Source organism: Amia ocellicauda, unplaced genomic scaffold (genome assembly GCF_036373705.1).
Source record: "Amia ocellicauda isolate fAmiCal2 unplaced genomic scaffold, fAmiCal2.hap1 HAP1_SCAFFOLD_38, whole genome shotgun sequence".
Taxonomy (NCBI): Eukaryota; Metazoa; Chordata; class Actinopteri; order Amiiformes; family Amiidae; genus Amia; species Amia ocellicauda.
Genome location: NW_027102952.1, coordinates 816552 through 842677, shown reverse-complemented (window position 1 = coordinate 842677; position 26126 = coordinate 816552). Strand labels below are relative to the sequence as shown.

At 40.3% G+C, this 26126-nt stretch overlaps 1 non-coding gene and 2 pseudogenes across 1 annotated transcript; 2 read left to right on the top strand and 1 right to left on the bottom strand.

Moving 5' to 3' along the window:
- Positions 1 to 103: 103 nt before the first annotated feature.
- On the top strand, positions 104 to 222 carry LOC136733960 (uncharacterized; annotated as a pseudogene).
- Positions 223 to 438: 216 nt separating this feature from the next.
- LOC136734295 (uncharacterized) lies at positions 439 to 557 on the top strand (annotated as a pseudogene).
- A 19834-nt stretch (positions 558 to 20391) lies between these two features.
- Positions 20392 to 20508, bottom strand: LOC136733978 (U5 spliceosomal RNA). The gene has a single exon (XR_010810358.1). It is a non-coding gene; the product is annotated as a U5 spliceosomal RNA (small nuclear RNA).
- Positions 20509 to 26126: the final 5618 nt, after the last annotated feature.

The following is a 26126-nucleotide window of genomic DNA, read 5'->3' as shown; positions in this document are numbered from 1 at the left end:
CATTTGCTGCACTGGTATTTTTCCCTCCATTTTTCTTTTTTTTGCTGGAAGTTCCGTCAATACCCGCCAGCCTTTAAGAGACATCATGCAGCCAGGCTTTTTGGCTTGCGGCCACACCGTCCTGAACGCGCCCGATCTTGTCAGATCTAGGAAGCAAAACGTGGCAGGACCTGGTCAGTATTTGGATTGGTGACCTCCTGGAAAAACTAGGTACTGCAAACTTTTTACGTCTCCTGGGTAACTTCATCGTAGCGCTTAATACTCTCTTTCTGTCAGGAGAAGATACAATTGAAGAAATGTACACGTACCCGGCAACTTTCAACACCCTTTGCTGCACTGATATTTTTCCCTCCATTTTTCTTTTTTCTTTTTTTTTTTGCTGGAAGGTCCGTCAAAACCCGCCCGCCTTTAAGAGACATCATGCAGCCAGGCATCTCGGCTTGCGGCAACACCGTCCTGAACGTGCCCGATCTCGTCAGACCTTGGAAACTAAACGGGCCAGGGCCTGGTTAGTACTTGGATGGGTGACCTCCAGGAAATACCAGGTGATGCAAGCTTTTTACGTCTCCTGGGTAACTTCATCGTAGCTCTTAATACTCTTTATCTGTCTGGAGGAGATATAATTGAAGTATTGTACACTTTGTCTTAGGGACAGTCTGGCTAGCAGTGACTGAGTGGTTGACAGACGACAAGCAACGGAATGTACGTGCTCTGTGATGTCATAGCAGTCAGCTGAGAGAGGCTCGTGATGTCATCGCTGAGCTGTCTGTCTGTCTGTCTGTCTCTCTCTCTCTCTTTCTCTCTCTCTCTCTCTCTCTCTATCTCTTCCTCTCAATTCAATTCATTTGTATTGTCAAAGCAATTGGACATACATACATATACATATATACATATATATACATACATACATACATCCATACATGCTAGAAAGTCATTACTATGTTATCTTAAAGGCTAACTAAGCAGAACATATATCATTATAGAACAGAGTTCATAGGTCAACACATGGTTTTAGGGAACAGGCACGTAGGTCATACCGTTTGACAATGTCTCCATGGTTCTCATCGTAAATAACAAACAGAAATCAAACTATCTTCTGGGCTGACCTTCTAGCTTGACCGTATCTTTCTTAAGTATACAAGAGAGAAAAACAGGTGTAAGAAAATAATTTCTAATTTTCCTTCTACACATATATACATACATACATACATATGTAGCGTTATGTTGGGTGTATTTGGATAAGAGCATTTGGGCTCTGAGCTGAAGCACTGATCTAAAGAAGACCTCTCCCCCCCCAAAGTTATCAGATTTCCTTAGCTCATCAGCTTGGAACTGGTTTGCATCAAAGTGACAGTTTTGGGGAGGATGGCACCGAGAAGAGGCCAAATAGTTTGGAATTCTGCTATGAGATGTCTGGAGAAAGGGGCCCGTAGGTGATAAAAACTCTTTGAAGTGGATGAGAGCCGAAATCCCGACATAGAGCTACGAACCCAGGCCAACCGGCATTTCCAAAAGATGGCATGGATTGACATCAGTCATAAATAAAGCCTCCCTCCAATAGGACACTGGGGGCTGAAACCGAAATCCAATCTCAAGAACTCAGGGACCAATCACCTACTGATCTGACAGACTATAAGGAACAGTGGACAGTCTTTCTCTCTCTCTTTCTCTCACCTGAACCAGAAACTCGCTGCCACAGCTCAACCTGTAGCTCTGTTGCCAGAACCGGAATCAGAAACCAACCAAGTCGTTGCCGGCAACAGAAGAGTTAAACTATGAGAAGGAGATTGAGCGAAGAATTATTTTAAAGGACTTTATTAAATAAATAACTTCACAGACCCACCTGATCAGTGGAGTTTTACAGCTGGACAATTGACTAAGTCGACTGAATACGAAAGTGTCAGTCACTTAAATAGCTATTTGAGTCTTAAGAAACTTGACCCTTGGAACAAACAGGGCCCTGCTTTCCTCAAAGACTTTGTCTTCAAGTAACTACGGTGGAACCCTGCTTACAAAGAAGATTTTGTGCACAACCTTGGAGCCTTCAAACCAGTGGAAAATCTGTTTGGAAAAGACTCTACATTCGCGAAACCCCAACTTCCAGGTGCATCGACTGAGTGGAAGTTCTTGGACAAAGCCGAACCGGACTGCCTTTGTTCCAAACCACACGGACCTCGTGCCGTGTGCTGTTATCTGAGCCCGAAGCCAGAGAGGCCTCTCTGCGACGAAGTTCACATAAGTTTAACAGTTTGGAGTTTGTGATTCATGACATTTGAGAAATCAATTAGAAATGTTAATCTGTGATTCATAACTCTAGAATGTGTAATATCATTTAGTTTTCTTAAATATAAATGTGTGTTGCATTCAACTGTTTTGTTGATAATTTTAGAAATAAAATCTGTCAACGCCGAGAAATATCTTCTCATTCCTGTTTAACTGTTTAGTCTGAAATTGACACAAGTTAATAGACACCAGATTATAGGTGGCCCTGCCTATCCTTAATCATTGAATAATAATCAGTTAAGGGAAATTGTGGTAACAAGTAATGATAGGATCTTTCTCTCCACCTAAACGTTAATGAGACTGATATATATATAACGAGAAGTTACCTGACATAAATACTAACCTGCATAGTTATTGAATGTCTGACTAACAATACTAATGAGAGACTCACCTTCGTCTTACTAACCGGTATTGTAGTCAATGTGTTTATAACCTTTTTTGTTTAATGATTTGTGTGTTATCATATGCGATCCCATGGTCTTTGATTTGGTCACGGAAGTGATTTGTCTTTGATTTGTTGATCTAGAGTTGAATTTTAATTAGTTTTTCCCTTTTGTATAATTAGTGTAGTGCTACATTTAGTCTTTGTTTTTGAATAAATTTGACAATTTATATCTTTGGAATTGGTGTCTGCGTCCAATTATTACAGAAATTGAGTTCTACAAGATTCCAGGATTCGTGATAAGGTGATACTATAAATTCACTTCTTTAATTGAATTTTATAAGTGTACCTTACGCTACACCTTTGACCACCACGTCTTCCTCCTCCCACTGCTTGACCTCTATTGTGACCTGGATCACCTGCCGGCTCCATGTTATCGCTGTGTTGTTGAGGTGGATAGCACTCATTTCACTCGATACTCCTACCACAATGTGAAATCAATCATCAATAACCAGTTGGCAGTATTGGAAAAGCAATTACAAGGGCCTGCATACATACAGTAATGTCAAATCTGATGTGGAAGAACAATTCCTTTATCCCTCTGTTCTCCACCAGGGTTGTGCTGTTCGCCTCGATTGGCAAGTTTGCAGTGTGAGGAGTGGATCCATGTCGTCGTTCCTAGGCTTCACAGCTGTGTGGGTGGTCAGGAGCACCTGGTAGGGCCCTGTCCACCTGGGCTGTTGGGAGGACTTTCTCTTGTGTGCTTTGATATACACAGTCACCTTGCTGGAAGGGGTGGTAAACCTGCTGGGATGGTTCAGTCTGGGCGGCTTTCATCTGTGAATGGACAGCTTCGAAAGCACGTGTTAGTCCCATACAAAAAGACAACATAGCATCATCCATCAAGTGGATGTCCATTTCCCTTACAGACAATGGAGGAGTGATGGAGAGTCTCATAAGTCATCCCATAATAATCTCACACGGAGAAAGACCTGTTTTTCTCAATTTGCTGACGATTTCATTGTCATTAGGACTATAGGAAGGGGATCTGGACGTTTGAGTCCTGTTTGTTTGCATATATTAGACAGCTTATTCTTTAATATCCCATTTTGTTTCTCCACTGCTCCAGCTGACTGAGCCTGATGGGGCAGTGAAAATGTTGTTTACCTCGCAGGGCTTTGCATAGTTCCTGCACTATTGTCCCAGTGAAGTGAGTGTTCCTATCACTGGAAATTTCCCTGGAATGCGAAATCTACATATAACATCCCTTAACTGTATTTTTGCTACTTTTACTACTTCAGCCTTCCTACGGGATAGGCTTCAACCCATTTAGAACACCTATATATTATTACAAGTATATATTCATATCCACAACATTTAAGCTTTTGAACACAATCTATTTGCATATTGCAGGATTATGAGCTTGACAAATGTGGCAAGTTCTACAATATTGCTAAGCTGTTACTATAAAACCTGGGGCAAACCAATTTAAAAGACTGATGCACACATCCCCCCTTTGCCCGTGTGGCCAACACCATGCGCCACATGGGCAAACCAGGGAAAGAGTGCCTGTGAGGCAACCAATGCATTAGCAAATGTTTGAGCTCTCTTATGGAAGGTGCAGTGGCCAGTTGCAATTTCCTGGAGCTTTTACAGTGCATCTCAAATTAAATTTCATCCAGCCCCAGGTCATAAAAGTCAAACCCTAGTTACGACATACATAACACATACATTTTGTTGCTTCAAAGAGAATACAAAAGTCAGCAAAACATTCTTTTTTACAAATTCAGTTTGTAAACTGTATTGTACATATATTTGTTGCGTTTTGATTTATAAACATTATACATTGTACAAATCTTAAGTGAAGGGCAATGGACTGATTCTGACTTCATGGCTGTCATTCTATTCATTTGAATAATGTGACATCTCCACTAATAGTACATTATAAATTAAACTATCAATAGAAGAATATGTGCTACTGCGGACGTCATCTGAGCAGTTTCACAATATATTGTAGATTCCTATAATCTGGAAAACCTTTAATTATAGTATTTTAACTTATTTCTCCACTGAGTCAAGCATCACTTCAGCGTAGTGGACCTCAGCATTGGTCTGTTCAAGTTGCTGTGAGGCTGTCTTTAAAGCCGCGCCCTCGGCCTACTGTGTCTCAACAAGAACACCAGCATCTTCTCCATATGGGTCAGACATCGGTTCCTTCAGGACACGATTCATAATATGCATATCTGCCATGTGGAATAAATCAGTCTGAAGACACAATGTGTGGTTCACACAACATCAGAGATCGTCCTTATAAAAGGCATCTCTATCACATTAGTTGACATTCGCACAATCTATAAGGTTTCTAGTAAAGGGACAATTCAAAATAATAATAATCTTGATTCCAATTTATCTCATTTATCAAATTATTTCAGTACAGCACTCAGCTGTCGTCAGCAGCATCATATCTCCTGTGTTTATTGAATCAGCTTTACTTCCTAGTGTAGATACTCTTTTTGTGTGGAGTTGTCAAAGTTTCAAAACAATGTGCTTATCTTTGTCCTTTTATCTAACTTAAATACCTGAGAACATTACAATAACTATTACAGCAGCTCCTTCAACACCATAGTTAATAGTAGTTGGGTAAATGATGGCAGTTATTAATCTTTGTTTCTCAATTCATTTTTTACCAATAAACCATAATTTGAAATTATTTCCATACTCCTATTATTCCTATTTTCATTATTATTAGTTTTATGCGGTTGTCATCTAGTATGTGATGTATTCGTCTGTATCAACATCAATATTATTATCATTATTAATACAAGCAGTGTAAATTACCATTCATTACACTCTTGCTCTGTTTGTAATAAGTTATGAACCCTTACACGTACTTACAGTCTCTGCCTTGTCTCTGCCTTGTCTCTGACTTCTCTCTCTCTCTCTCTCTCTCTCTCTCTCTCATCTCAGGCTGCTTGTCTGCTCAGGCGAACAGGGGGAGCAGAGGAGCACATACGGCCCTTGCCCCCTGCCCCCCTCTTCCTAATTGATAGGGTATTTCTGTTTGTGAAAGGACTATTTCCAAACAGTTTTATAACTTGCCATGACTATGTTTCATTAAATTAGTTATGTTACACCTTTAGTTATACCTGTAGTAACTTCATTATTTTCCCTCATATTCCAGTCAATCACCATCAGAGTCTCTCGTGGCAGTACATTTGTCTCACACAGAACAAACTCTCCTTTCTCAACCGCTTTCAATTTTGGATAACATCGCACTGCATCCCAACAGCTGTTCTTTCTCCTATTCCTAATTTCTTACAAGAAAATGCAAGTTATATTTGATCGATTTGTATTATTACTATTTATATACATTTCACTACATTATTGTAGTTAATGAATGTATTTAATCTTTGGAAAATAAGCCTTTTCATTGATCTCAATAATGATGTCCAGGTACTTCAGGAAAGCACATTTTCAAAAAATGTGTCCAGTCAATGATTTCCCCAACTAAGAACCTGCGTGGGCACTAAGACTGTCCTCCTGCGCGGCTCATGTCTTTATTGTGTCACTTCCTCCTATTGAAGTCCAATCTACACCAGTACAGGTTCAGAAGAACTGTTCCCGAATCCAGATTGAACTGATCAATAGTTAATTTCTTACCTACACATTGTATTTAGGGATCTATTTCTAGGGATTTAAAAACTCTTCATTGTGGAACTCATAGCTTCCAAATGAGCACATCGTTAATTTCCTGGAGTATCTGGTTATCTATTTATCAATATGTAAGAAACCTTCACCGAATGTTTGTGGTTGCCTCGGATTCCTATTTCTAAATTTGGCTCTAATTCCATTTCTAACATGTTACTTTTAACTTCTGTATTCGTAAGACCTATTTAAATAACTTAATTTTGTATTATTATTTCTGTTTGCAATAGCATTCTGTGTACAGTTAAATGCTGACTTTCTTGTAGGTCTGTTATTACAACATATTTAACTGGCGTTTTTTAGCTATCATTCTGTAACTATTTGTGACTTATGACTCTCTTAGTCATATTCTGGACTATACAGTACATGAAAAAGTCAAAATATGGACATTTACCTTGCGCAAACTGAAAACGTACAAACATACAAAGAGACACATATTAATTTATATCCATAGTAAATTCAGATACCATGGTTTTGGTTGGCATGTTATATTGACCTGCAGTGTCTCAAACTACCCTTATTTATTACTTATCTAGTAATTTTCCTTCAGTATCTTGAGGACTGTCATTTATACTGAAAAACATATATATATATTTTTAATTTGTCTTCGGGGCATTCAGATTGAATTATGCCTGTTGTCTTTTCTTTCTTTTCTCTAACAAATGTTTTAAGATAGCTAGCTTTGGTTTCTCATTTCTTAATGCTTTGTATTCCTATTTTGCAAAACCGTTTTTAGGTGCTCAAGTCTATCTGAATCAAAAGTCCCATCTTCTGGAAACCTTAATTTTCTGTCACCTATTGTCCAGTCAAACGCACCGCTTCACTCCATAGTTATCATACATGTACCTTACATGTGTACCTTTAAGTGGCGGGTCGCCCGTCTTACTAGAGCTGTTCCCACACAGTAACACGTTTTCCCATTTTCTATGTATCGTTTTGTACACAACAACCAAGGCGTGCAAGCCCGCAAAATAACAATAAACGACAGGGGAGAAAACATAGCAAAAAACAAGAAAACACAAATAATACTAAATCCTATATAGGAATAACAACAAACATGCTTTTCAATGTTTGCATTTATAGAACTTGTATATAACTTAATGACTTTTCTTCATTTACCATAAACACTATAAACTTCTATAAACTATAAACACGTTATTTTATATTATCACCGGCGTATCAGATATTGAACAATTAATTAGCGCTCCTTTTTTTTTTTTTTTCTAATAGTAGGTCAAACCTACGCTGCAGTTTACAAACACACTTAAGCCTGCGGGAACCCAGACAGGAAAACACAGTCCTGTTCCTTCACAAACAAGAAGACACAGTCAAGTCTATGGTAACCCTAAGAAACCATGCTCCTCGGTTATTGGTGTCAATGGATCTCATTATCCTGAAACTTTCATGATCGAAACATGGAATACTGTTTGTCAGTTTCCATAAAACTATGCATTAAGAGTAATGCAACAGTCACTTATCATTTTGAGCAGCTGTATCAATTGATAGTTAGATCTTTGTAATGAAATGAATAGACAGTGATCTCAGATGTAATGTGTGAATTGCATTTTGAAATGGTAATACTTTGATGTTAAGTTGTGTCATTTTAGTTCAATGAACAAATGATCTGAGGTTGATGTGTATTGTATCCAAGCAATTGTAAAAAAGTGTTAGAGTTTTGAAAAATGTGCATTTTGATCATCGGGTGTGAGTTTAGTGTCTAGAGTTTTGAAAAATGACATCAAGGTTCTGAAATGAGTGCCAAAGTGATTGTAAAAAAGTGTAATATCAGGGGACAGTGGCTATTAGTGATCTGGCCTTCCGTGGCCTCTGTATTAATGTAACAGGTCACATTGTATGTGTACACTGATACTTGATAGTATAATATAGTACAAGTAAAAAACATACATAGGTATCATAGAAGTATTTTGCAGAAATGATTATGGATAGTTATCAAAATGGAGAGGAAATGCTAAATCCAGTCTCCCCAGGCTGAGCTTCTATTGCTGCACCTGCTAAGTGGCTGCTGGCCCCACTATATGGATAGAGCCACACCAAGTACAAGAGTCTCCCTATTGCTATTTATATCTCCCTATCCAGTCTTCTATAGGTGTCAGGGTGGGGTGCCTATTCCCCTGCATGCTTTGAAACCTATAGCACCTGGGACGCACACTTGGGATCCGGTTCCTCTGCCCCTCACATACACATGAGGAATCCCAGGTGCTCAATACGTCATACTGTCTCTTTCATCTCATGTGTAAACTATGGACAAATACATGACTAAACGTGTTAAGTTGCTTTTCCCAGAATGCTTTGCGCCACGATATGCAAATAACGGGGACTATGATTGGCTCCCTGACATTACCCACACTGCGACTGATGCTACCCATTTCACTACCCAACAAAGACCCATAATATGCATGTGTCTGTCTGTCTGTCTGTCAAAGTATGTGTGTCTGTGTCTGTCTCTGTGTGAAAATGTGCCTGTCTCTGTGTGAAAGTGAGTGTGTCTGTGTCTGTGTCTGTCTGTCTGTGAAAGTGAGTGTGTGAAAGTGTGTGTGAGTGTCTGTCTGTCTGTCTGTCTTTGAAAGTGTGTGTGAGTGTCTGTCTGTCATGTAACTTGCACATCTGTTAGGGCACCATATGCAGAGATGTACACATATTGTTCCTTTTCCATATACACTCACCTAAAGGATTATTAGGAACACCATACTAATACTGTGTTTGACCCCCTTTCGCCTTCAGAACTGCCTTAATTCTACATGGCATTGATTCAACAAGGTGCTGAAAGCATTCTTTAGAAATGTTGGCCCATATTGATAGGATAGCATCTTGCAGTTGATGGAGATTTGTGGGATGCACATCCAGGGCACGAAGCTCCCGTTCCACCTGTAGCGTAAGGTACACTTATAAATTTCAATTAAAGAAGTGAATTAATAGTATCACCTTATCACGAATCCTGGAATCTTGTAGAACTCAATTTCTGTAATAATTGGACGCAGACACCAATTCCAAAGATATAAATTGTCAAATTTATTCAAAACAAAGACAAAATGTAGCACTACACTAATTATACAAAAGGGAAAAACTAATTAAAATTCAACTCTAGATCAACAAATCAAAGACAAATCACTTCCGTGACCAAATCAAAGACCATGGGATCGCATATGATAACACAAATCGTTAAACAAAAGAGGTTATAAACACATTGACTACAATACCAGTTAGTAAGATGAAGGTGAGTCTCTTGTTAGTATTATTAGTCAGACATTAAATAACTACGCAGGTTAGTATTTATGTCAGGTAACTTCTCGTTATATATATATCAGTCTCATTAACGTTTAGGTACAGAGAAAGATCCTATCATTACTTGTTACCACAATTTCCCTTAACTGATTATTATTCAATGATTAAGGATAGGCAGGGCCACCAATAATCTAATGTCTATTAACTTGTGTCAATTTCAGACTAAACAGTTAAACAGGAATGAGAAGATATTTCTCGGCGTTGACAGATTTTATTTCTAAAATTATCAACAAAACAGTTTAATGCAACACACATTTATATTTAAGAAAACTAAATGATATTACACATTCTAGAGTTATGAATCACAGATTAACATTTCTAATTGATTTCTCAAATGTCATGAATCATGAACTCCAAACTGTTAAACTTATCTGAACTTCGTCGCAGAGAGGCCTCTCTGCCTTCGGGCTCAGATAACAGCACACGGCACGAGGTCCGTGTGGTTTGGAACAAAGGCAGTCCGGTTCGGCTTTGTCCAAGAACTTCCACTCAGTCGATGCACCTGGAAGTTGGGGTTTCGCGAAAGTAGAGTCGTTTCCAAACAGATTTTCCACTGGTTTGAAGGCTCCAAGGTTGTGCACAAAATCTTCTTTGTAAGCAGGTTTCCACCGTAGTTACTTGAAGACAAAGTCTTTGAGGAAAGCAGGGCCCTGTTTGTTCCAAGGGTCAAGTTTCTTAAAACTCAAATAGCTATTTAAATGACTGACACTTTCGTATTCAGTCGACTTAGTCATTTGTCCAGCTGTAAAACTCCACTGATCAGGTGGGCACAGGCGGGCAGCGCAGTCTGTAAAGTTCTTTATTTAATAAAGTCCTTTAAAAGAATTCTTTGTACGGCTCAATCTCCTTCTCCCAGTTTAACTCTTCTGTTGCCGGCAAAGACTTGGTTGGTTTCTGGTTCCGGTTCGGGCAACAGAGCTACAGGTTGAGCTGTGGCAGCGAGTTACTGGTTCAGGTGAGAGAGAGAGAGAAAGAAAGGCCGTGTTTGTCCTTTATAGTCTGTCAGATCAGTAGGTGATTGGTTCCTGAGTTCTTGAGATTGGATTTCGGTTTCAGCCCCCAGTGTCCTATTGGAGGGGGGTTTGATTTATGACTGATGTCAATCCATGCCATCTTTTGGAAATGCCGGTTGGCCTGGGTTCGTAGCTCTATGTCGGGATTTCGGCTCTCATCCACTTCAAAGAGTTTTTATCACCTACAGGCCCCTTTCTCCAGACATCTCATAGCAGAATAACAAACTATTTGGCCTCTTCTCGGTGCCATCCTCCCCAAAACTGTCACTTTGATGCAAACCAGTTCCAAGCTGATGAGCTAAGGAAATCTGATAACTTTGGGGGGAGAGGTCTTCTTTAGATCCGTGCTTCAGCTCAGAGCCCAAATACTCTTATCCAAATACACCCAACATAACGCTACATACCCCCTTTCTTGAATGGGACTGAGGTCGACTAGGACGTTATCCCCTTCAAGACAAAATAAGACGTTAAGCATTTATCTCAAAGTTATGTAACAGAATTCAACAGTGGACTTCACCATTCATGACCCCGAGAAATCAAAGAAAACAAACTAATAGTTCATTATTTAAGCAGAATGTATTCCAATCAAATTGACAATCCTATACTAGCACATATACAGGTTACATATTATAACACTAGTACATTAAAACAAGAAAACAATTGGTATTACTCAGTATTGAGTATGGTTACTGACGGTAACCAATAGGTGGAAGTTGATTAACAGAGGGAGGTGACTGGGAATTCAGGTGTTATTCAGGCACCTGACCTTCACTATGTCTATAATAGTTGGTAGGGACCTGGGTTCGAATGGTTGGCTTACATGGTAAGCCGGTGCCCCCTTTAGGGACATGCACAAAAAATGGTCTCATTGGGAAGTTGTACCTTGGTGGCTGTATCATATCTGTCATTCAATTCCACCGGCTTTGGTGATTCAACTTGAGCCCACAACCTGTTCAATAGATCCTGACCAATGATCAACTTCTCTGTTTCAAATTTGGAAATATAAACTGGATGAACCAACTTAATCTTCCCAAAGGTGAACTCTAACAATGCCTTTTGAGTGAGCTGTGCCTTAGTCTCTGTGTAACTTGTAATGTTCACACTACAAGCTTCCACTTTCAGTTGTTGGTCTGAGGTTTCCATAATTTGTTTCAGGTTGCCCATTGTGGTGGCAGACATTAAACAAATTTCAGCCCCAGTGTCCAACAAGGCTCCTCACTCCCACACATTCTCAATGGTCACTTCTATGTAAACTTGCTTGGCTCTGCCTCTCTGTGTCAGATCACCCAGTAACATCACCAAAGGTTCAGCTTGCCTGCAGGCAACTTCCCCCACTGGGAGGTCCCAGTGGGCTGATGTGTCAGAGAAACCCCCCTGCTGTTCCTCACATCCAATCAAAAACACAGAGGCGGGGACAGGGGGTGGTTCCAGAGCTAGTCATTCCTTAGGTGGCGAGTCCGGCCCTTTACCCTGGCTACTAACTTCCAGTTTGGGAAGAGGGGGCAAAGGGAGCAGAGCTAAGCGTAGCAGTAGCTCAGAAACTGCAACATTGCTCAGAGACTGAGTTAACCCACCTAGGCTAGGAGCAGATTTCTTTTTTTTATTGTAAGCCTGGGTGTCTTGGATTCCATCCTTGGGAGGTTCTTTCCTTCTTTGAATCTCTGTCCCCTCTAACTCCAGTGGAGAAATAGGGCTCTCAGAGCGCCTTGCCAGTACTTGGGTGCTTGAATCTTTACGATCAGAAGTGCTATTGTACTTGCTTTCACAAGCTTTCTGTGCCATTTTTTCGAATTTCAGCTATGTTCATATACATTGCGTCTGCATGTAATATGATCATTTCCTTAATCGTTGGGAACAAATTAGCAACAAACAACCCTTTAAAGCTCACCTCTTCCTCGGCCCCGGGTCGATCTTGACCCGCAAAATAGGTTTTCCTAAGCTTTTCATAGTAATCACGGGGGGACTCATGCTTACCCTGTTTGATCTGGTGTGCGGCAGTCACTGCTGCCACTGGATCAATCAACCTGGAATAGTCCCTAACTAATGCTCTGCACAAGCGTTGAAACCTATCGCAGACCATGGACCCTTGCCTCTCCATCCAAGAATGGACTTGGCGAGAGGTAGTTTTGCGGATTAGGAGAACCTTTTCCTTCTCCGTAGCCTCAGGATAGAAACTCAAAGCATACTTAATGTCCTTAATATACGCTTCCACATTTCCTTCCTTGTCTGCTGGGTTAAAGGTTTCACAATCTTTAGCCAGTTCTCTCAACTGGCGCATGTTAACCTTTCGGTCTGGACTCTCGGGAGAGGAAGTTCGTCTGTGCGACGAGCTTCTTACCCTGGGTGGAGAAAGACTACAGGGAGGGGTACGATCAGGACGAGGCAACCCGGGGCCTAAATGTGGAGACGGTGTGCGACTCCGTGCATTGGCCGGTTCCGGCTGTTCCTTTATGCTGTCAGGTGTCAGCTTTGCAGCCCACCAAGAGGCAGCTTTCAGGGCCCCTATTTGTTGCTTGAGACGCTCATTTTCAACTTCAGTTGATTTGAGTTCTCCCCTAAGCACCTGATTTACTCTCCTCATTTCTTCACTGTCCCTTTTTAAATGTATGACCTCGCCTTCGAGTATCTCCATTTTTACAGTGCCCAAATCTTTCTCCCTGACTGTTTTGCAAAGACGCATTTCCAAAACATCCCGGTCCTTCAAAACTATCCTTTCATTTTCAACCGCTTTACATCTGTCATTTTGCAGACCTTTTACTTGGATCAGAGTTGTTTCCAATTCAACTTGACATTGTCTTAAATCATTTCCTAATTGCTCTCTCTGTTCAATTAAGTCCTCTTTTTCAGCATTCAACACAATGACTTGTTTTCCACAAGTATCTAGCTTTCCTTCAAATTCTAAAACCATTCCATGCCGTTTGGCTCTTTCTTCTTTCGCTTTAGCATACTTTTCTCCTAGCTTTTTCAGTTTTTCAAACTTGCTTATGATCCAGTTCACTACCCTTGAGCTCGCAAGCGCTAAGCTAGCCATAACTTTCATCACCTCTATCGACTCTTTTTCGAGTTGCGTCGTAGTGTTGTTTACCAACTGAGTTCGACGCGACTCTACTTCAAAGTCCAAACTGCCTAGGCGTCCAAGGAATTCAGGAATCTCTGTTCCTGGTACCTTAACAATCAATGCTTCACATGGGGACATTTGGGTAATCATTGTTTTGGCTATTCAGTAACAACCCAACAGAACAGTACTCGATTAATCACCTAATGACTCTAATGCCAACGCTTAGGATATCAACAATTTATCACAAGTAACTAAAACAGACTTAATCTTTTGTGACTTTGGATTTATGACTGATGTCAATCCATGCCATCTTTTGGAAATGCCGGTTGGCCTGGGTTCGTAGCTCTATGTCGGGATTTCGGCTCTCATCCACTTCAAAGAGTTTTTATCACCCACAGGCCCCTTTCTCCAGACATCTCATAGCAGAATAACAAACTATTTGGCCTCTTCTCGGTGCCATCCTCCCCAAAACTGTCACTTTGATGCAAACCAGTTCCAAGCTGATGAGCTAAGGAAATCTGATAACTTTGGGGGGGAGAGGTCTTCTTTAGATCCGTGCTTCAGCTCAGAGCCCAAATACTCTTATCCAAATACACCCAACATAACGTTACACACCACATCCCAAAGATGCTCTATTGGGTTGAGATCTGGTGACTGTGGGGGCCAGTTTAGTACAGTGAACTCATTGTCATGTTCAAGAAACCAATTTGAAATGATTCGACCTTTGTGACATGGTGCATTATCCTGCTGGAAGTAGCCATCAGAGGATGGGTACATGGTGGTCATAAAGGGATGGACATGGTCAGAAACAACGGGCCGTGGCATTTAAACGATGCCCAATTGGCACTAAGGGGCCTAAAGTGTGCCAAGAAAACATCCCCCACACCATTACACCACCACCACCAGCCTGCACAGTGGTAACAAGGCATGATGGATCCATGTTCTCATTCTGTATACACCAAATTCTGACTCTGAAATCGAGACTCATCAGACCAGGCAACATTTTTCCAGTCTTCAACTGTCCAATTTTGGTGAGCTTGTGCAAATTGTAGCCTCTTTTTCCTATTTGTAGTGGAGATGAGTGGTACCCAATGGGGTCTTCTGCTGTTGTAGCCCATCCGCCTCAAGGTTGTACGTGTTGTGGCATCACAAATGCCTTGCTGCATACCTCGGTTGTAGCGAGTGGTTATTTCAGTCAAAGTTGCTCTTCTATCAGCTTGAATCGAGTCGGCCCATTCTCCTCTGAGCTCTAGCATCAACAAGGCATTTTCGCCCACAGGACTGCCGCATACTGGATGTTTTTCCCTTTTCACACCATTCTTTGTAAACCCTAGAAATGGTTGTGCGTGAAAATCCCAGTAATTGAGCAGATTGTGAAATACTCAGACCGGCCCATCTGGCACCAACAACCATGCCACGCTCAAAATTGCTTAAATCACCTTTCATTCCCATTCAGACATTCAGTTTGGAGTTCAGGAGATTGTCTTGACCAGGACCACACCCCTAAATGCATTGAAGCAACTGCCATGTGATTGGTTGGTTAGATAATTGCATTAATGAGAAATTGAACAGGTGTTCCTAATAATCCTTTAGGTGAGTGTATATGTATGTATGTATGTATGCATGTCCAATTGCTTTGACAATTCAAATGCACTGAATTGAGAGAGAGAGAGAGAGAGAGAGTTGTAGTCCAGACCACTGCAAAATTCCTGCTGAAGTGATCTGGATCACCACACAATGGCCCAAGGACCACTGCAAACTTGGATTTCAATGTATTTGTGTAATCTGTGTTGCAATAGCACCTACCATGTTCCTTTGTGGTGATCTGGTTAATTCTGATCTGGGAAAACCACAATCCTGCAGGTTTAATAAGTCTCTCTACACATCAGTCCCTGAGTACCTTCAACCAATGGTCATTTTGACCAATTAAGCCCAAGATTTGAGTCAATTAAGTTGTCAAGGACTACCCAGTGAAGACGTGAACTCACGACTAGGTCACACTGTGAGCTCACCAGAGCAGACATTACACTGAGCTCACTGTGAGCTCACTTAGCGCTTTTCCAGCGACATGGTGACGGTGCTGGAGCCGGAGCCGCTGCCCTTAGCCGGTGGCTAACCCACCTCTATGTTACAAATGTTCCCTAAACACTTATTTTGCAAGATCAATAAAAATCCTTTAGGAAATTTAAACTTTTACTGACACACATAGTTAATAGCAATGTATTATAACTTCACCAAAAATAATAATCTGTATATCTTTAATTGTTTAGACGTTATTAAGATATAATGCATCTTTCACATAGGGAACATTTGTAACATGTTAGGAAAAACAAACAAATGATTTGAAAATATTCATAATTACAGCATACAATTTGTCAGGCTTCATAAGAATGGTATTTATAACATACTCTGTAAAAATCAAGCAAATAGCATTTGTGGTTCACGAGAAAATATATATATATATATATAATCAAAGCTATCAGACTATAGCAGCCGGTGTATGAAGACACATACGATTATACAGCATTATTTGGCAGCTTCGCAAGACCTAATTTTAAACGTTGTTGGTAAGTTAGATAATTAGTGGGGACCCTCTATTTGCAGTTCTTCCCCTCCATAATTGCTAAAATAAAGTTTTACTGACATTTTATTGACCCTACCACTGCATAGGGCACATCTGTAACATGAACGCTACTGAATGGCACATACATTGAAAACTACGGAGAACTGAGACAAATCCACTTTACACTTCATAAATAATCTTAAAACGTTTCCAACCAAGGCAACACCCACTTGAAATACGTTCATTCTCATTTTTGGTAAACAAAAAGAGAGATTGTTACATATGTTCCCTATGATGCATCTACAGAGAGAGAGAGACAGACAGACACTAACTCTCTCTCTCTCTCTCTCTCTCTCTCTCTCTCTCTCAGCTGGGAGTGTGTGGGAGGGGTCTGCAGTGAGCGGGAGTGCTGCTGAGAGCTCTGTCCTTTGGCTGCGTTTTTTTGTTGCTTTACTTTTTTCAGTTTGTTTATTTTGTCTTCTGTTTTCAGTGCTTTTCTTATTGTGGGGGAACAGGGGAGGGGAGGGGGGAGTACCGGTAGTTCTTCCCGGGTCGGGGGGTCGGACCCCCTGAATGCGTCTTTTGAAAAACTGACCCGACGCCATGGAGTCAAGATCGCTCCGGTGCAGTTCTGCCCCCTAGAGCAGTGTGTGTTAGCGGTTGGGGAGGTAGCAGGGTGTGAAAATATCAAGTCTGCTGCCATTGTTATCTTCTTAAAAACCACTGATCTGCTCAATCAGCTAGTGGCTAATGGCACAGTGTTAGACGACACTTTCACCCCGGTGTTGCCGCTCGCTGCTCCTGCCCGGAAGGTAACGCTGTCTAACGTCCCTCCGTTCATCCGCACCGGCTCGGGCAGCTGATGTCCGGCATTAAGAGGGTCCCGCTGGGCTGCAAAGCCCCGCAACTGAAACACGTCGTGTCCTTCCGAAGGCAGCTGTATATGATCCTCAATAACATCAATGAGGATCTTAATGTCTCCGAAGTTGGATCTCTCTTGCTGCCACCACCACGAAGATTGCTCTTTAGTAATGTTGGAAAGTCAAAGACAGCAACCGTCAGGGTTCTTGCATATGACGTATTCGTGCTGCACCTCTCTGCAAGGATCCAGGACAGTTTGTCAATGTAAACTCCAGTGCCTGGGAATATTTCCACCTAAAAGACAATGGTAAATAAAAAACAAGTTTATCCCCAAACTATTCTTATATTATGTTAAGTGGAATACATTATCAGTAAGGCTGTGATTTTGTTACAGAAATGTGTTATTAAAGACCACAGTATGTCTCAATTCTAAGTTTATTAATTTACAGACATAATAAAGTCAGTGAATCTGTGACACCCATAATTCAATTACATTCTTATTATCAACTATAACTATGAATATAACTGATAATGTAGCATCATTAGATTGTTTACAACCAATATTTGTTTTCAATATATATATTTTTACCTTGTCTTTGTAATATTGTAGACCAAGAGTGTTATACCTGTTTTGGTGATTCTTTGTCAGATTCAGAACAATTTGCTGTGGGGCTGTCAGAACCACTTGATGGTGACACACTTTTGTCTTCATTGCTGATAAATGTGGCTTTTGTTACAATTTTTTTCAGATTGTCCAAAAGGTCTGGAATCTCTGGAGAAAAAAACCTTAGTATTAAATGATAATCATTTCTAGTAATATATTTAATACAAAGTGAAAACAAAACCATCAATGCCTGCAATTATACTTGAGAGACTTGCTCTATGTTATTGGCAAACTGACCTTTTTGTGGGTCATTAACATTAGCTACGAAAAAAATAAAAGAGATAAAATACAAGAATTACCAGGTCTAATGTAATGCATATAGTCATTAATGTAGGATTATGAAGTTATGTTGAAAAACTTTATTTAATAATCAGTATTATTAAACTATTAGACAGTGCACATTAAGAGTCTGTATTGTGGTTCTAGATTACTTCAGTATGATCAACTATAATACATTACTCTGGAATCTAAATTACTGAAGAATAACATTTATCAAGGTAAGGAATTATTTGCTATAAATAAAAAAACTTACCATCAACCATACGGTTTCGAAGACATTGGTTTTCATTTTTAAGTCTTGTGTTTTCCTTTTCGAGCTGCTTAACGTTTTGCTGTAGCTCAACTTCACTGGACTCTTTAAATGTCTGTAGAATATGACGGGATCTAATTCTTGATGCTCCATCGGTTTTCTTTCTTATTTTGTGCTGTATTCAGAGAGAAAAAGAGTTTAAAATGAATATATATATATATATATATATATGAAAATGATTTAAAAAAAAACAATCCTGCAATACATTTATTTAATATTTGCAGTAATTATCTCACCGGTAACTGTGGTTCATCAAGGTCACTATCATCTGAAATTTGAAGTTTTTTGTTTGGTTTAGGTACTCTCTTCATTTTAGGACAGGGCATTTTTGTTAGGTCATTAAGTTTTCTTCTTAGTTCGCCTTCTTTTCCTAAAATAAAAATAAAATAAATAAAACCCTGCATTATGTCCACAGATATTTGGGGATTATATTTATTTGTCATAAAAATACTGTGCTTTGACCATACAAATTAAGATGAACAGCCAACACTGAATCAAAACTGAAGTTAAATTATATCTGGTTTAATTTATTTTGTGATTTGGGGGATTTTATTGTAAAGCACAACACACAATAAATCGTTCTTACAAATGCCAGTCAAGTATGACGAGTTTTAGCGCCCTCACCACCATCTACCATGTTATAAGAGTATGTTAGAAGTACAACACATTAATAACTTAAACATTCATTTCAAATATACTGTGATTGTATATATCAAATAGCATGTAAAGACTTTAATGTTTTTTTTTTTTTAAATAAACATTGTTACCAGTCATAATGATCTGCGCTTCATGGACAGGCCATCCACCTTTTGGAGGTTTGTTCGTGTCTCTCCACTCTGCTCTGAAGTTTCGAGTCGTCTCTTCGTCATCATCAGCAATGCTGAATAAATCAAAATTGCGAAAGCAAGCAGTGGGAATCACGCTGTAAGAGTCTTTGTCGACCCCGCTTTCCCACTTCACCAACGCGTGCATCACCGCCATACTACCTTCACCTTCTCGTCCGTTTTTTCTGCGCCTTTTTCCCCCAACAAGTCACGGCACAAAAAACAGTCCCGCTCTGCATTCTGGTACTTGGCGTTCTTAATAACACCAACAGGGTGTAATCGCATAGACCATTCGAGTATAAAGTACTACATATCCCATCAGTTACAGTTTTTTTTCATCTTCTGAAACTGCAATTTAGCACTTTCAACTGTTTCTTAGTGATTCCTAGAATTACTAACCGGTATTGTAGTCAATGTGTTTATAACCTTTTTTGTTTAACGATTTGTGTGTTATCCTATGTGATCCCATGGTCTTTGATTTGGTCACGGAAGTGATTTGTCTTTGATTTGTTGATCTAGAGTTGAATTTTAATTAGTTTTTCCCTTTTGTATAATTAGTGTAGTGCTAAATTTAGTCTTTGTTTTTAAATAAATTTGACAATTTATTTCTTTGGAATTGGTGTCTGCGTCCAATGATTACAGAAATTGAGTTCTACAAGACTCCAGGATTCGTGATAAGGTGATACTATGAATTCACTTCTTTAATTGAAATTTAAAAGTGTACCTTACGCTACATATATATATATATATGTATGTATGTATGTCCAATTGCTTTGACAATACAAATGAATAGAATTGAGAGGGAGAGAGAGAGAGAGAGACAGACAGACAGACTGACAAACAGAAAAACAGACAGACATAGACACACACACACACACACACACAGAGCCAGCCAGCCAGCCAGCTCAGCGATGACATCACGAGCCTCTCTCAGCTGACTGCTATGACATCACAGAGCACGTACATTCCGTTGCTTGCCGTCTGTCAACCACTCAGTCACTGCCAGCCAGACTGGCTGGCTGGCTGGATGGGGGGGCTGCTTGCTGCTGCTGCGTACCTTAGCAAGCTTATTTGCTTGACCGGCCTTCCTACTCCTCTGCCCACATGCCCACCTATGCCCGATCTGCTGTTCACCTGGATCACAGCTCCGCCCCAACAAGGCCGATCCTCCCAAAAATGGTACAAACTCACCCACGATCCCCTCCACGGAAAGCTTTAGCAAAAGGCAAAAGCGTTATACGTAATGAAGAGGAACCCGAGTCCAAGACGCATCCGACCAGCCATACATATTTGTGTGTATTAAAGATCACATTTTCTTACATTTAGTTTTTCTGTACTTTATTACATCTTATTGTGATTTATAAATGTATTGTTTCTTTTCCATATGTATGTATGTATGTATGTGTGTGTGTGTGTGTGCCTGTCTCTGTGTGAAAGTGAGTGTGTGTGTGTGTGTGTATGTCTGTCTGTGAAAGTGTGTGTGTGTGGGTGTGAGTGTCTGTCTGTCTGTCTGTCATGTAACTCGCACATCTGTGTGGGCACCATTTTTGCAGAAGAGATGTACACATTTTGGAGCAACATATGCTGCCATCCAGACATCATCTTTTCCAGTGACGTCCCTGCATTTTCAAAAAGATCACATTTTATTACATTTTGTTTATCTGTACTTTATTACATCTTATTGCGATTTATACTTGTAATGTTTCTTTTCCATATATATGTATGTACAGTGGGGGAAAAAAGTATTTGATCCCCTGCTGATTTTGTACGTTTGCCCACTGACAAAGAAATGATCAGTCTATAATTTTAATGGTAGGTGTATTTTAACAGTGAGAGACAGAATAACAGCCACAAAATCCAGAAAAATGCATTTCAAAAAAGTTATAAATTGATTTGCATGTTAATGAGGGAAATAAGTATTTGACCCATTTTCAATGCCCTGGCTTAGGGAAGGAGGTTCTCACCCATGATTTGACGGTACATGGCCCCGTCCATCGTCCCTTTGATGCGGTGTAGTTGTCCTGTCCCCTTAGCAGAAAAACAGCCCCAAAGCATAATGTTTCCACCTCCTTGTTTGATGGTGGGAATGGTGTTCTTGGGGTCATTCCTCCTCCTCCAAACACGGCGAGTTGAGTTGATGGCAAGGAGCTTGATTTTGGTCTCATCTGAGACCACTTTCACCCAGTTCTCCTCTGAATCATTCAGATGTTCATTGGCAAACTTCAGACGGGCCTGTACATGTGCTTTCTTGAGCAGGGGGACCTTGCGGGCGCTGCAGGATTTCAGTCCTTCATGGCGTAGTGTGTTACCAATTGTTTTCTTGGTGACTATGGTCCCAGCTACCTTGAGATCATTAACAAGATCCTCCCATGTAGTTCTGGGCTGAATCCTCACCGTTCTCATGATCATTGAAACTCCACGAGGTGAGATCTTGCATGGAGCCCCAGACTGAGGGAGACTGACAGTTATTTTGTGTTTCTTCCATTTGCGAATAATCGCACCAACTGTTGTCACCTTCTCACCAAGCTGCTTAGTGATGGTCTTGTAGCCCATTCCAGCCTTGTGTAGGTCTACAATCTTGTCCCTGACATCCTTGGACAGCTCTTTGGTCTTGGCCATGGTGGAGAGTTTGGAATCTGATTGATTGATTGCTTCTGTGGACAGGTGTCTTTTATACAGGTAACGAGCTGAGATTAGGAGCACTCCCTTTAAGAGAGTGCACCTAATCTCAGCTCGTTACCTGTATGAAAGACACCTGGGAGCCAGAAATCTTGCTGATTGATAGGGGATCAAATACTTATTTCCCTCATTATCATGCAAATCAATTTATAACTTTTTTGAAATGCGTTTTTCTGGATTTTTTGGCTGTTATTCTGTCTCTCACTGTTAAAATACACCTACCATTAAAATTATAGACTGATCATTTCTTTGTGAGTGGGCAAACGCACAAAATCAGCAGGGGATCAAATACTTTTTTCCCTCACTGTATGTATGTATGTATGTATGTATGTAAGTGTGTGTGTGTCTGTCTCTGTGTGAAAGTGTGTGTGTGTGTGTGTGTGTCTGTGAAAGTGTGTGTGTGTGTGCGTGTGTCTGTCTGTGAAAGTGTGTGTGTGTGTGTGGGTGTGACAGTGTGTATGAGTGTCTGTCTGTCATGTAACTCGCACATCTGTGAGGGCACCATTTTTGCAGAAAGAGATGTACACATTTTGGAGCAACATATGCTGCCATCCAGACATCATCTTTTCCAGGGACGTCCCTGCATTTTTCAGCAGGATAACGCCAAACCACATTCTGCCCAGATTACAAGCGCATGGTTGCGTAGGCAGAGAGTGCGGGTGCTAGCATGGCCTGCCTGCAGTCCTGACCTGTCTCCGAATTGAGAATGTGTGGCGCACTATGAAGTGCAAATTAAGACAACGAAGGCCCTGTGCAGTTGCGCAGCTGAGGAAATGCATAATGGATGAATGGGGGGAAATCCCACTTGCTAAACTTAACCAAGTGGTGTCTTCAGTGCCCAAGTGCTTAATAAGTGTTATTAAAAGAAAAGGTGATGTTACATAGTGGTAAACAGTCGACTGTCCCAACTTTCTTGGTTTCTTTTCACTGCTAATGAGATGCTGTAGAGTGAGTTAGTTATATTGCTTTCAGGAGCTCTAATCGTATTGATGAGTTCATGAAGCATTTGTAATTGAATTTCAAAAAGAAATCCTTGCTGTCTGGCCTGTGTGTATGAGATGTACTCTGTCAATCTTTGGCTAACAACTGAAACATTGGTAGAACAGAAATGGCAACATAAAAAAGAAAAGTACATTTTAAAAGAGCACATTAAATAGGATGAATATACAGTTTTTTACAATCACTTTGTCACTAATTTCAGAACCTTGATGTCATTTTTCAAAACTAGACACAAAACTCAAAACGGTCATCACTTGTAACACTGCACAATACAATGTTTTGAACATTGGACAGCCTTTCATATCTTTAAAGAAACCTTGCACTTGCAGACTTGTTGGTTCAAATAACTCATTTATCATGAAATACCATAGTAACATAGTAACACAGAAGATACCGATAGTTTCACTGTGTAGTTGTTCGTACAATCATTAAATATTGTAGTACAAAATATGTGATACATGTTTCATTATGGTACTACACATAAATACATCACTGTAAAAGGACTAGTAGAGAGAATACTACAGACACAGTGGAATCATTGAACAAAATCTGAAATGTATTGATGCAATACAATCAAATCACACCATAGGTTTCTTTGAATCCATGCAACAATAATTAGCTACAAAAAAGAACAAAACTACAGTAAAATGTCAACAGCAGTGTTCCTCACCTGGCTTAGTGTAAAAAGCAAAACAAAGGATTGATTACTGTACTTCTAAATTTCCATCAGCCCTGTGTTCAGGTTCAGGTTCTCACAACCATTTTTCACAAGAGGCATCTTGAAACTGAACATACCTGAACATACTCAGTCATCAGCTGCTTCACTCTGTCTGCATTTCTTTCAAAAGGCACACTATACTCTGTGCTACACATTGGTATGCAGTATACAGTCATTTGACAATTGAGAGTAGCCTAATGTTTAGTGCATGCTGAAGACTTGCCGCTTCTCAGTACGGAAATTTCTGATGATTGAGGCCACAGTTGATCCTGAGTTGATTCTGAGGTTTGATTGAATCATTGTAGCTGCCTCAGTCATGGTCATGCCATGATTTACAACATGCTCTACAACTATTTCTCGGATTTCACTGGACACTATTTGCTGTTGCTGCCGCTGTCTGGTCCGTGGCCTTGTCCTCTACCACGTTCCCCCAACACCTCTCAAATGAGGCCCATGGCTGCCTCTCTGGTGAGGCCTAAGCCCTCCTCTATGACGAGGCCCACGACCACCTCTCAGAAGGGGTGCATGTCCCCTTCCATTCCTTTGACCACCACGTCTTCCTCCTCCCACTGCTTGACCTCTATTGTGACCTGGATGACTTGCCGGCTCCATGTTATCACTGTGTTGCTGGGGTGGATAGCACTCATTTCACTCGATACTCGTACCACAATGTGAAATCAATCATCAATAACCAGTTGGCAGTATTGGAAAAGCAATTACAAGGGCCTGCATACATACAGTAATGTCAAATCTGATGTGGAAGAACAATCATCTTCAACCAGGTTGGAGCGTTAGTTGCAATGCCTTTAATACACGCAGCGTGGAGAGGAACAGTGACTCAAGTAGATCCCAAAGTCGCTCTGCCTTCATTTTAACAGTCAGAGCTTTTATACACAAAAATCAAAGAGCTGGTTATAATCAGAAAGTCATTACTATGTTATCTTAAAAGTTAGCTAAGCAGAATTTATATCATTATAGGACAGAGTTCATAGATCAACACATGGATTAGGGAGCAGGCACTTCAATCATACTGTTTGACATTGTCTCCAAGATTCTCATCGTAAATAACAAACAGAAATCAAACTACCTTCTGGCCTGACCTTCTAGCTTGACCTTATCTTTCTTAAGTATACAAGAGAGAAAAACAGGTATTAGAGAAAGAATTTCTAACTTTCCTTCCACACTGAAAACATGGTGTGGAAAAGTGCTACATGATGATGAATGATGATGAAATATTACATCCATAGATAATGTAGTCCAACTGGTTCATGCTCCTCGGTTATTGGTGTCAATGGATCTCATTATCCTGAAACTTTCATGATCGAAACATGGAATATTGTTTGTCAGTTTCCATAAAATTATGCATTAAGAGTAATGCAACAGTCACTTATCATTTTGAGCAGCTGTATCAATTGATAGTTAGATCTTTGTAATGAAATGAATAGACAGTGATCTCAGATGTAATGTGTGAATTGCATTTTGAAATGGTAATACTTTGATGTAAGTTGTGTCATTTTAGTTCAATGAACAAATGATCTGAGGTTGATGTGTATTGTATCCAAGCAATTGTAAAAAAGTGTTAGAATTTTGAAAAATGTGCATTTTGATCATCGGGTGTGAGTTTAGTGTCTAGAGTTTTGAAAAATGACATCAAGGTTCTGAAATGAGTGCCAAAGTGATTGTAAAAAAGTGTAATATCAGGGGACAGTGGCTATTAGAGATCTGGCCTCTGTATTAATGTAACAGGTCACATTGTATGTGTACACTGATACTTGATAGTATAATATAGTACAAGTAAAAAACATACATAGGTATCATAGAAGTATTTTGCAGAAATGATTATGGATAGTTATCAAAATGGAGAGGAAATGCTAAATCCAGTCTCCCCAGGCTGAGCTTCTATTGCTGCACCTGCTAAGTGGCTGCTGGCCCCACTATATGGATAGAGCCACACCAAGTACAAGAGTCTCCCCATTGCTATTTATATCTCCCTATCCAGTCTTCTATAGGTGTCAGGGTGGGGTGCCTATTCCCCTGCATGCTTTGAAACCTATAGCACCTGGGACGCACACTTGGGATCCGGTTCCTCTGCCCCTCACATACACATGAGGAATCCTAGGTGCTCAACACGTCATACTGTCTCTTTCATCTCATGTGTAAACTATGGACAAATACATGACTAAACGTGTTTAGTTGCTTTTCCCACGATATGCAAATAACGGGGACTATGATTGGCTCCCTGACATTACCCACACTGCGACTGATGCTACCCATTTCACTACCCAACAAAGACCCATAATATGCGTGTGTCTGTCTGTCTGTCTGTCTGTCTGTCTGTCAAAGTATGTGTGTGTGTGTCTGTGTGTGTCTGTGTCTGTCTGTCTGTCTGTGTGTGAAAGTGTGTGTGTGTGTGTCTGTCTGTCTGTCATGTAACTTGCACATCTGTGAGGGCACCACTAATGCCGAAAGAGATGTATACATATTG